The sequence below is a fragment of the Drosophila virilis genome, chromosome 3 (genome assembly GCF_030788295.1).
Source record: "Drosophila virilis strain 15010-1051.87 chromosome 3, Dvir_AGI_RSII-ME, whole genome shotgun sequence".
Classification (NCBI taxonomy): Eukaryota; Metazoa; Arthropoda; class Insecta; order Diptera; family Drosophilidae; genus Drosophila; species Drosophila virilis.
In genome coordinates, this window is record NC_091545.1 from 15,152,522 (window position 1) to 15,164,870 (window position 12,349).

General features: G+C 39.7%; 1 long non-coding RNA gene across 1 annotated transcript; it reads left to right on the plus strand.

Annotated features, from left to right (window-relative positions):
* Positions 1–521: 521 nt before the first annotated feature.
* Positions 522–1,735, plus strand: LOC138911057 (uncharacterized). The gene is made up of 2 exons (XR_011416359.1): positions 522–1,603; positions 1,681–1,735. It is a non-coding gene; the product is annotated as an uncharacterized lncRNA (long non-coding RNA).
* Positions 1,736–12,349: the final 10,614 nt, after the last annotated feature.

Here is a 12,349-nt window from a genome sequence, read left to right on the forward strand (position 1 = left end):
ATGTCTGACACTTTATAAAGAAAGAAAATCCTTACAATTATCCGCATCATCAATAAACATTGTTTTTTTATTGCTGCTATTTAAGCGCTTTAAGAAAAAATGCGCCTAACCACAAGACGCAATCATGTCGAGCATTTAAGCTAGTTGCTACCAGCTGCTGTCTGACTAATAATCAAAGTTGACCATTATTCTTAGCTCATGGAGCACATGGGCGCTGACCAAGAGCAGAGCTCCATTTGACATGTATTCATCACGACAATGACAAACCACTTAGTCAACTTCAGCTTTAACTTTGGCTCCAAGTTGAACATCATTTTTTTTTGGTCTGCCTCTTGCAGGCACTTTCTCTGCGCCTTTCTCAGATTTGAATCCCGTATGCCGCTGACCACTTGAGAGCGATGACCAGCCAAAAGTAAAGAAAATACTCAAAAAAAAATAAAATAAAATTGAGGGGACGGCGTTTAAAAATAGCTACCAGTTTGATTAAACGTGGGCGCCCGCTTAGATGACTCAAACTAGGGGCGGCTTAAAGACATTTGAACTTATATGGCATTAGAGAGTTAAGTATTTAAATTACAAGAGCTTTGGCTGCCAGCTGAAAGAATCTTTTTTTTTTATTTAGTTTGATTGTAAGCTGAAGATTTATCGCGTGCTTGGGCACTGTGGGGGGAAAACCTGCTTGTAACGTCATAAAATCGAGATAAATTATTTAATTTTCGATTTCCTAAAACCATTAAGCAAAGGCAGACGCCTAGCTACCCCAAGCTGCCAAGTCATACCAAGACCAGGAGGAAAAGAGATGCAAGCAGAGAGAGGAGAGCGAGAGTGAGAGGGGCACTCTATAGCCCTTATGTACAGCCCGACTGATACTTCGAGTTCTTTATATACATGCATGTACCTTATACATGGCTATATTAAGGTTTTTGCTGATGCTGCGCTGCTGCTGCTGCTGCTGCTGACCGTTGGCTGCCTCTTGCTGCAGTGCCAAGGATACAGATACAGATACAGATGTATACAAGCATACGCCTACCTGTGCGCAGGTAGCGCAGGGCAGGTAACTCTTTGCCCGAGCAAACAGACAAACATTCACACACGCACACACAAGTGCAGATGCAGATGCGCGTTACTTGTTACAAACAAACGTTAAGAGATGACGACCACGATGAGGGAACGACAACGACAACGACTACGACACGCTACCCCCAACAACAAGAGCAACAACATTTAAGCAGCGTCATGATCATCAGGTTCCGGGCCCTGGACGAAGGCAAAGGCACAGCAGCCAACAGCATCAGCTAACAGCCAGGGCTGGGCGCAACAGCCTGATATTGAAAATGCACTTACACTTATTTTCAATAAAATAAATCAGTCGACTTTTTAGTCACATGGGTGTATAGTATATTAACATATATTCCCTTAAGAGATCATAATTTTCCATTAGTTATTAGACTAGTAGATGCAATCATACCTAATATAATTAATAAAGGTTAATTTCTCATTTCATGGCATCTTGTTATGCGCCCAACTTGAGCTGCTTTAAAAATAATTAATTGAATAATGGCAACGTCTCCCTTATCTTCAAGTCAAATATGCACAGTGAAAGGTAAGACTAATGAACTAAAGACTCAAACTTGAGATATACACGAGACCCAGTTACATATTCCATACAACTTAATCTAGATAATGCTGGCACAAACTACTTTTCTACATATAAACTAGATCCAAGCTGGCAAAATGTTTCGCTTTGTACTCAGCTTGAAAGTGAGATATAATAATATACATAAATTGGGTATTAGCTTTGATTTTAAAAAGTTTAAAGATTTTAAGCATTTAAAGAAATTTGCTAAATATTCTCAAAAAAATGTAATTGAGTGATTTTTGAATAATAAAAAATAATTGAAATTCCTATATTGTTTTGCCTTCCATAAGTTACTATCATATCATATATAACTTCAGCGTTTTAAATTTTAAATAATTTAAATTGCAGCCCTGGCAAAACCTGACCGATTGCAGCTGCTGCCGGCTCCGTGGGCCCCTGTGTAAGCTGAAGCGAGTGACTTGCACACCACTTGGCTCGCAATCCGGCCTGTGCCTGTGCCTGTGCCAGGGCCTGGGCCGGTGGCTAGTGCCTGTTGCCTGGTTGCTGTCCCGGTTGCCTGTACAAGGCATCTCTGCTTTGTCCATTCCTTTTAAAAATGTTATTCATTTTGGTTATTTTTGTTGCCGCACACACAAATGCATATAGATAGTTGGGATTGTGAGCGCACTCTTTCCATTTTTTTTTTTTTTTATTTTAACGACAAACCGGCCGGCATTATTTTTAGAATTTTTCAGTCAAACTTGTTACCATGCTGGGCGAAACTGGCTTCGAGGCAGCAGCCACAGCCACAGCAGCAACAGCAACAGCACCAGCTAAAAATGCAATGAAAATGAAGCTGCGGCTCTGATTCTGGCTCTGGTCTCCAATCTCCGGTCTTTTGTCTCCCTTCCATAACCAAAAGGTAACACTGTCTGTCTGTCTGTCTGTCTCTCTGCCTGTGTGTGTGTGTGTTAGTGACTTGGCATTGTTACTGTTCTCTGACTTTTTAATGCCAATGCCCAAAACTCGTCGACCAACAAAAATAAAAAATTGTATCGATCGTTGGCATTGCCTTAGCCGGGTTTTGGTGTTTTTCTGTTCGCCTTTTGTGTTCTGCTTTTGGCCCCTACACTTTGCCAGAGCGTTCTACGCAGCAGCAGCAACAGCAACAGCATCATCATCATCATCATCATCAGCAGCAGCAGCAGCAACAGTTCCAGCATCGGCATCGGCATCTCAGCCAGCGCCAAGGGGGTACAGTTTCGCTTCGAACTGAAAAGTTATCATTTTTTTTTTCTTTTTGTTTTCGTTTTGGCCGCTTTCTTTCGGGTTCGAGATCTCCGGCCGGCCGTCTTAACAACATTTACTTAATTTATTTTTATTTTTATTTCATTAATTTGACTTTTTTAAATTGAACGTCGCCGTTTCTGTTCTCTTTGCTGTTTGTTTCACAATCAGATTATTGACTTTTTGGGTTTTTTCTTTTGTATTTGTCCCATTCGTGCGTTGTGCACATTATTCAAATGTATGTGGTAAGCCTTTGTTTGGGCCAAAACATGTTTTGTTTAATGACTTTTTATTAGTTCTGGCCCTGGCTATGGCTTGCCAGTCCCGGAATACTAAATACCGTAGCCGTAGATTAAAGCCAAAGCTCTATTCAAGAGCTATAGATAGACTCTAAGTTGTGGTCAAGTAAATATGGTTCAAGCTGTGCCAGCCACTTTTCTATGCATATTCAGTTAAGCATTGGAGCCCAGGGGCTTGGCTAGCTGGCCAGTCAACTAGCTCGCATTATTTGATATGCTTATGCTTATTAACTGGTCCAATAGACTGTTGCCAGTTGGACTTAAATTTTAAACCATGAACAAAAGCCTACAAAGCGCTTACAAAGCTGACTATGGAAATTATCTAGATACAGCTGGGAAGTGAACGTAGCGTAGAGCAGGAATCGATAGCACTTAATGGAACTACAACAATTGATTGACAGCCATGTGTTGAATAAAAAATATTTTTGCATATGAATAACAACTTTGTCGATATTACAGTTAAAAGCTATCTCTGGAGCTACATACTAATTAGTAAGAGTTTTATCTTACAGTAAAAAAGCAGTATAAGATGAATTCTTTACAGACAAATTCAAATATATGAGCATCAAACCGATATTTCGCGAAAAGTTGATTAAGTATCAGAAGATGGTCACTTGTACTTATTTCCTTCACCGTAAATATAGTTTACACATATATGATATGGAATACAGTTGTACAAATAGCTCAAAACAAACTCTTTAGTTTATTTGTATATTAAAGAGTTCCATTTTGGGTAAATAAAAGGCACATAAAACAATTTTATGCATCAATTAAAGTTGTTGAAATTATTTTGTAAGTGATAAAATGAAATTCCATTATATCTTATACTACTTATACGACATGGCATAAGGACTAATTTACTCTTAAGTCTGAAGCCAATGCAAATTAAAATAACATATAGCATCTTTTTTACTCAGTAGCCATGCGAAACTACCGCATGGCAAGTTTTGAGAAAAAATGCATAATTGCTGCTAATAAAATAAAGCGTTTAACCGCATAGTTTCCGCATTGACGGATAGTTAAAATAAAGCTAAGTACTAAATCAAATTTCATTTGATTTTGGCACAGTTAGAGCTTAAGTCTTTGAAAGATCACACGGCCCACAGTTCATAGCTGTTCCCAAGTAACGAAAACCCACAAAAGGCAAACACATTGACATATTTATATATCCATATATACACACATTAAAGTCAAATATTTTCTCTGCAACGTTCCCAGAGGCGAAGAAAAAGACAAACCGAAAAAAAAAATGAAACAACAATCAACGAGCCAAACCTCACGCTTGCTTGCCAGACAAATCGGGAGGTCGCGACGTTGAAACTTTTCTGTTTCTGTTTCTTACTCTTTTTTTTTTTTTTTTTGTTAAGTTTTTGGATGGCGGCGGGAAGGGGGCTGGAGCTAAGCAAACAATGCAAATTTTAGACTATAGACGTAGACGTTAATTGAGTGAGTGGGTGCTAGACAAAGAGAGAATGGACTTTTCGTTTGGCGGTTTCTTTTCGAATGTCAATAGGTTAAACACAAGTTCGTTGCCTAAGTCTTTTGTTTTTGTTCGTGAATTTTTTGTTGCTTTTGTTATTTTTAGTATGCCAGCGAAATGTGCTTGCCTTGGTGAGTGTTTTTTTTTTCAGGTTAGTCGGGGCCCGGTTAGCACTTAATCATTTTCAAGCGAAACACAAAATCATCAGCCGGGGAATGTTGACTGCATAAATGTCAGTCAGTCAACTGGAAACTGAAAGCCTAAAGAGGGGGCGATTCTAAAAAAAAAAAAAACTGAACTCATCTATTGCTTGTTTAGCAGCATCAACAAATTGCCTACCATATCCGCCAGCAAACGACATTCAAAGTGACTCACTAGCTCAGGTAAATTCAAAAGAGTTGAATTTTTTTTTTTTATTTATATATATATTTGTAAAAGTTTTTGTAGATTTTGGTGCATTGCGGTTTTTGGCTTCATTTTTTTCGGGTTACAATTTAAAATTCCTGCGCCACGCTTGTGCAAAAAAGCCCAAAAGCAATTTGATCTTTAAATTTAAGCACGTTTAAATCAAAAGAGCTCACAAATACCAACCAGCCGGGCGATCATGTGTATAAGTATTGCGTGCTGTCTTCCAGATACATATGTGGGTATGTATGTTTGTGTGCGCATATATATATAGAAGCTATGTATATAACAACATACACACATGCAAGGCCCACACAGACAACGCGTTGGAGCAGCGACGCCAGCAGATGACTTTGTGAAATTCGAAAGGCGGCAGCGTCGCCGCTTCATGCCCCATTCCTCAGTCCCGCAGTCCCCCCGTACTTGGTACGTACTGCTGGCCATTATGTACTTTAAATTTAAATTCAATTGACTTCTTTTATGATGCCAACGGGCGGCGGCCACGCCAAAACGTGCCAAGAGCTGCGCTCACGTAGTCGGGCCGTTGTCATCGTCTCGATCTTCGAGTCTGGTCGTCGTCGTCTTCGACTTGGCTATGCGGTAGCCTCTGTGCTCTGCTCATTGGCTACGCCTCTGCTTTTTGCCATTTGCCTGGTAACTTTAACGGCCATTTCTTTGCGTCGTTTTTGTTGTTGTTGTTGTTGTTGGTGGTGTTGCTGTCGCTGTTGCCACGCATGCGCACTGAGCGGCAGCGCCGTCTGCGTCTCTGTCGTCGTCATCATCGTCGTCGCTCTACCTTGGTAACGTATTTTTCGTAGTTGTTGTTGCTGCTGTCGTTTTTTTTTTCTGCCAGTTTGATCTTTGCCATAAAAGTGATTTTTTTCCCCCTGCTGACTGTTGCGTGGCCATTGCGCTACAGCAAATTGTGTGCTGTACTTTTGTGCCAAAGAAGCTGTAAGATTTATAGATCGAAGCTGCCTGCCGAAAGTTCAGCAAAGGTTAGCAGAACAATTGAGTCACTGATTTAAGCTGTGATTGAGAAGTGTTCCTCGCACTTGGCTTCAAGTTGTTTTATTGGGGTTAATGAAACACGAGCATAAACTGATATATATATATATGCTCAGTGGGAGACAGAAATGCGTTTGAAATCTAGATAAGGGTTCAGTTAAATTTAGATAATTTATCGTTCTTTTGTATATGAATGTATTTAAGGCAAGCGCATAAATAAGCTTCACTTTTATAGTTCTCGTTGATGATATTTTTAAAATATCTAATTCTATCCGAGTTATTTAATCAAAGGAGGGTTTTTAGCAATTTTCATAGGATTCCAATCACTGATCTTATGCTTGGCAGATCCAAGTCTGATATATAAAAAAAGTTGATTGTACTTAGTTTAGTTAGTTATTTAAGTTTAGATTCATTCAAAAGCTTTTATTGAGTTTCATATTTATTATTAGTTTCATCTTGAATGTGACTCAAACAGTATGAATCTAAAATATATAATGAACTTATATTCTCGATATCCTTTACAACCATTTATCTCTAAGCCAACATATTTAGCAACTGGTATAGCGCACTTTTCGACCCGCCTAAGTCATACGCCCGGCTTCAGTTGAAGCTCTTAACTCTTGATCAAGTTTCTGTAGGTTTTTTCGTTGACTGTTTCTTGTTTTATTATGTTTTTTTTTTTTTTTTTTGTTTTTTGGCAAAAGTCAACTGTGCGCCATTGCCTGCCAGGCAACAATTCGCTGCAGCCAAACAAAAAACGTTCACATTTGTGTGCTTAACTGGTTTTTAGCTTGGATTATTTTCTTGGGCTATGGCTGCCACAAACAGGGTGTCGCAGCTGATGCTGCAAGTTAACATTCCGTTGAAGCTATTCAGAATAAAATAAATATTGCCAACTAAGTAGTTAGGCATAGTGCATAGAGATAAGCGCTTTGTAGCTATTTTACGCGACACCCTGTATGCCCATATTGTTAACTTTTGTTAATTTTAGCTTGCGTACAATATAATTTCAAACATTTTTCACCCGCATTGTTGAAATTCAAAATCAATAGCAATGTGCAATACACACGCAGCGTGAAGCAGGCATACATATACATAAGCTGGGACGCAGTCATTAGGCAGCGTCTTTGAAACAAGTCGCCTGTCTATGCCGATTCTATATGTATATATGTATGTACACCTTGTCTCACACATGCACACATACACACGCACGCTCACAATACACCATTGTACTTGTCTTTACCTGTGCCTCTCATTTGGCGGGAAATCATGGCCTCAGCGCGCTCTCAAAAGCAAAAACAAAAACCCGAAAATCAGGTAACCAACTCAGCTCCGCTCAGCAGCGGCAGCGGCAGCAGCAGCGACGTTGACGGCGACGTCTCAAGCACAGCACAGGTAAGCGATCGGATCATCGTCGTCGTTGTCGTCGTGGGCCACACCAACGCAAAAGTGGCTCACACTCACAAACACAGGCGCACAATGCGACGCACACCTTTGCACAGGTAAATCTTTATATACTATGCTGACGCCGACGCCGACGTCGCTGTCGACGTCACCATCGCTGCCCGTCTCAAGAAGCTGATCTGGAGCCCGTTTGTCGCATTTTTACCAAAACTGAATTTAGTTTAGAAGCGTTTGGCGGCGTTGAAGGTGTGTGCAAAAGCGCAATCCGGTGCCCGAGCTCTGGCTTGCCACCATAGCATACCATAGAGAGCGCTACAGACTACACATAGAACTTATATGGAACCAGAACCATTAACATTACTCACATTAGGGTCTGTTGTCTGTGTCGGCAACGAAATTTTTCTCTCTCGCACACACACACAAAAATAAAGAAGATAATAATAATAAACCGTTGAGAAGGTTTCGCAAGTGTTTCGCAGTTCAAGTGCAGTTACCAAAACGTGTGTCAACACACAATAATAATATATTATACATCCAGCGAATTCACATACTCGTCTAGTTGCAGCTATGATTGATGATATAAGTATTAAAGATCGAGCAACTCTAACAGCCAAAAGATTCCAGAGCAAGCAAAGCTGCCATAATTGACTGGATTGGCGCCCCCCTACCGGAGGTTCTTCAGGTATGTCATTTGCATTCACAGCTGTTAAATATATGCGAGTCGAAATTCCTATACAACGTGTACGTACATCCGGCTACGAAATGATCCATACACGTTTCCAGAATTTTCAAATCTCTCGTTATCGTCATCATCGCCATCAACGACCTCATCGCCTATGCATAGGCAATTTTTTTTTGTTCTGTTCGTGTCGTCGTATTAAACGTGTTCTAGGGCAATCGGTAGTCGGCATTCGCTCTTCGGCATCGTGTTATATCGGCAATCGGCCATTGGGGAATTGGAAATTGAGAATCGTCGCGATATTGCTAGGTAGGCCTCTACAACGTTCAACCTAATCAGTTGCGGCATCTCGAGTCCACACATTTGCATACGTATGTATATGTATATATATATCTTAGTATATATATCTAGTCGTATATGGTATGATATATCGCAACATCATGATGAGAGATTTATATTCCTGGAACTACGTACATATGTATTGTATCTTGCGGTCAGTCTTAGGCGTGAACTCTATTTATTTGGCATAAAGTGCGCTCAGACTTAAGATCTGCGTCATCTGTCGGCATATTAAGAACGATTTAGAGACTGGCAGCGACTCGGCCATGTGCTAGACTAGGTGCGGCTTGTTTGTCGAACATCAAAGTGTTGAATTTTAAGCAAATTCAAGGTAGAATGTGCAAGACCATTAAAGATGCTCGCAGAACAAATAGTAACAGGCCATAACTCAGGTAGAAAAACCTTTATTTTTAGAAAATAATTGCAGATAGTTTACGCAACAAAGCCCGACTAGTTGAGTGTAAAAGTAAAAATCTTTTTTATATCTATATAGTTATATTTCCAGTCAATGGATGTTTCCCCTAATATACAGTAAAACTTTAGGCATTTCTAGATCAAACCCGGGCCATATAATATATATATAGAGTGCACGTTTGCCACCATTTATAAAGCTGCGTAAAAACCTTGAGTTCATACGGGTTTTTAGAGAGTTTAAAAAAGAAAAGTGAAGCCTTCAACTCAAGGAGATTTTATTTTAAAATCAGGTTCAGGGGACTGCAGCAATTATTGCTTTTAGGAAGGTCATTGAGATCGACGAGTAGGAGAATTGTGGAACTATCCACTGGGAATAACCTTATAAAAAAGAAGCTGAAGTAGAGTTGCAAGGCCGGAAGCGGACCACATTTAATGCAAATTTGAAGTATTATAAATTATTATTAATAATTTATATTTTCTAAAATGTCATATAGAAATCACAGATCTTTTTGGCCTTGGGAACAGCTGAAATTTAAATCTATCTTCAAAGCCTTTGCCGTTGCATTACCTTAGGCAATCCGACTTCCCGGCCTGTTTCAATAGAGCAGTAAGTTTTAAGTAGTTGCTGCTACTTACCTTATGCCGACTGTCGTCATATCCATTGCACAATTTGACCAAAGCGGAGGGTAGGAGAAGGAAAAATTAAAGAAGTGAAGTAAGACATTTCAGAGGCCCGTTTCGTACGTTTTGCAGGCTTTTCAACATTTTCCGCCGCTTTATGTTTCAACGATTATTACAATGAGTGTGTGTGTGTGTCTCTGTGTGTGGGGAGTGTGGAGCGGAGTCGAATCGAGTCGAGCGAGGCGCATAATTGTGGGAACCTACGGTTACGGAACGTTCGTCTAGCGAGCAGTAGACAGACATAGGTAAGGCCAGTCAGCCAGCCAGCCATCCAGCCAGCTAGCCACTCAGCCATTCACTTGGCTTACTCACATTTTGCCGGCGCTATAATGCCAATGCAGCCAAGCAGGCAGGCAGGCAGGCAGGCAGGCAGACAGCCCAAACAACCACCCAACCTGAGCACAGTTCGGTTCAGTTCAGTCCACTCTGTCGTCGGATCGTCTTGTCGTTCCAGTTACAGTCACTTGACCAACCGAAACAATAAGAATAAGAAGACGAAAAATACTACAAACGCCTCTGCTTCTGCTGAGACGTTCGGTTTTTGGTCGCGGGCATAATTGTTGATCGCCGTAGCGTGCATATTTATGGGAATATTTTTCGAAACATAAGAAGCAAAAAAAAAATCATTGCAGTCCACCCTACCCATACACATGCATACGTAAGCCGAGTTCTGGACGAACGCGCGCGCGACCAACTTTGACCTTTTTTGTTTTTGTTTTTTTCTTGTAGCATTTGTTGCGCCCTCCCCCAGAGTGTTTGTTTGTCTATGCAAAATGCATAAAAATTCCACGTAGCATTTCTCAATGCAATGCCAGTCAACGGCGACGCCTGCGCAAAAACGGCCGCCGACGATGACGACAGTTGCCAGTCGACAGTCTCCACAAGTTTCCACAGTCGTGTGGGCGCTACCAACTCGACAAGTTGTAGAGTCGAGAAAACAAGAAATCCAGTAATCGAGTGAATGCTTAAAAATCGAAACTCGCGCGCGCGCGCGCGAAATTGGAAGGCCAAAAGAGCCGCCGCAAAAAATATAAAATAAAATAAAATAAATAAAACGATGGCAATTGTTGAGCTAAGGAAAACGGCAGCCGCATATTAAGGCGAAACACAGCTAACGACCAGCCAGGATACAGGGTGCTATGTTGTCTTTGGTTATCTAGCTGTATGAGTGATAAATAACGTCATAAAGCTAGCTTACCGAAGTTAATATTAGTGTCTGCTCAACGTACCACAGCGCGTATACTTAACAAGCTCATGTTATGCCACAACAATATTAACTTTCATAACATAACATACGTCAGGCACTTTTTATGACCAACATATCAAACGAGTGAGTAAATTTGACATTCTACTTATTTAGCCGCTACGTGCTGCTCTCTTTGCCTTGATTTATGTCGGTTTCGACTACAAAATTTGTACTTAATGGGCATATAAATAGCATACTATATATGATTGAGTTGGTCAACATTAACAAGGCAAGACAGCAACAAGAAATAGGGCATTGCGACGACCTTTGCTTGTAAATGACTTCATTTTTAGTACTTATTTGTTTCTCTTTACCAAGCGCATTCAATGACGTAGCTAATGAGCACCTGATTTTTTGAAATCGATATGCCAAATACATATATAGCTTGCAAACTGCGGCGACTGCAACAATAACTCATTAGCCGAGAGCTGGAAGATGATGTGATGACCATGGAAGACTGCGAAAGAGAAAACCGCGAAAAAATTCGTACTCTAAACTTGAGGCGCGATATAAGCCAAGGTTTTCATTTAATGTTGTGTTAAAGCTATTAGCTCCAATGTTAATATTAAACGAATTAAAGAAAGGTATTTCGAATGAAATCAAATTTAAAAAGGCCCCTCTTAAAACGCATGATGAAGGTATATTCATATTTTCCATTTTAAATTTTAAGTTTGAAATAATTTATAAAAATATAAAGCACACAATAAGTCCAGAATAATATAAATGTATAGAGAATATTTTACCCCGAAGAAAATTGGAGGATAAAATATTTCTCGAAAATGGTAGATAGTCAGAAAATATTCAAAGCAAATATGTTAGTGGGAATAACACATGACAAATAAAGGAAAAGTAAATATTGTTTAAGTAAAACGAATATAAATTATATTAAAACCCGACAAAATGTTAAAAATTAGACCCATTATTAAAAAGACTTACCTTATTTTGTAAGATTTTCAGGACTTACGATATGCAATAGAGGCTTGTTCCTTAGTTCCGACCGTAAAATGTTGTGCATCATCATAAACTATTGCCGATCTATAAGTATAGAAAATTGTATGTGTTTATTAACATTTCATAAATATTGATTAGTTCTCTCAAAAGCTGCTGATAGGAGAACCTAGCGCAATCACATTAATCATATTTTTGCAGGTTTAAGTTTAAATTTTTGTAAAATTTACAGAATAACCAAATTGATTGCAACGCCTCAACTTTCGCCTTCACAGCTGACTGGATTCAAGAGCTATGCTTAGTTTTAGTAGTAAATTATGAGCAAGCATATGACTAAGCTTGGAGTATGCAAATGAATCTTGCCATATTTGTATTGTAAGCCCGGCAATAAAGCACAACATCTGTGCGGTATGGCTAAAACAAATTATAGCCGCTGATATTCAATATGTAGGTAAGTAAGTATATACATGGGTATAATAAGTATACGTAGCCGAACGACCCGACTATATCACACACAAAAACACGCAATCAATCTCACCTGCCTCACACACAAACAACACTCAGCTGTACGAGTATTATC